This window comes from Monopterus albus, unplaced genomic scaffold (assembly GCF_001952655.1).
Source record: "Monopterus albus unplaced genomic scaffold, M_albus_1.0 scaffold157.1, whole genome shotgun sequence".
In the NCBI taxonomy this organism is placed as follows: domain Eukaryota; kingdom Metazoa; phylum Chordata; class Actinopteri; order Synbranchiformes; family Synbranchidae; genus Monopterus; species Monopterus albus.
Genome location: NW_018128037.1, coordinates 582,457 through 583,412, shown reverse-complemented (window position 1 = coordinate 583,412; position 956 = coordinate 582,457).

Here is a 956-nt window from a genome sequence, read left to right as displayed (position 1 = left end):
AGCTGGCCGAGCCTGACCTATACTGAGACAGCTAACTAGCCAGCTGTGTGCCGGCACCTGGCTCAACAAGGAGGAGAACACCTTCGTTGTCTTTTGGGGTTTTATTAGAACAGAGAATACAACATAACTGTTTTACCTGGCACCGTGTGCTCACAGGAGAAAATGAAATACGAACTGAAAAACGGTGACAACATTCCCTCTGGGCATCCCGTGTCCCGCGCCAACAGAGTCTAAACAAAAACGCCCACCTGCCATCCCTTTTATCTCCTCCCGCACCTGTTCCTCCCCCCATCCCACATTGGCCAGAACAGAACACATGAACATTTGCGACCGGTCAGGGTTGCCACAATATGTTAGCAAAAGTGATATTGGGCTGACTAGGTAGCATGGAAGGAAAGCCGAGCCAGCCACCTCTGGGAAGTTAATTAACCATGGTCTGTCCAGACAGTGTCATGATGCTGTCCCGCCTGTTTCCGGTTGTATGCTTTTGTTTTGACATAACTTCCTGTTAAGATATAGCTTAGTCACGGACTTTTTACTTTAATCAGGACTCTATTGTTTACACCTGTTTTCACCTTTAGGCAGCGTCCTCACACCGGGACGCTGCCAGATTGTTCTAGACCCCCGTTCTGACTTTCCAACGATTATTCTTGTTCATGATTCACTTGTTCTGACCCTGGATTACTTTTGACCACCGTGTTTTGCCTAATCCCCCTGAGTCTGTTAGCCTGCTGTGTACCGACCCTCGGATATCTCCTCGCAATTGTGGATTCCTCGGATGTGTGTGTTTGCCAGCATTGACCTTGGATTGTATTAGTGACCTGATGTGGATTCTGGACTTTTGTTCTGTTTGTTATATGTTGCCAGTAAAGTTTCTAGACTCTACCTGTCTTCGTCTGGTGTTATAATTGAGTTCACCCTCGATATCATCAGCAGCTTTAAGTGCGGACCCTGAC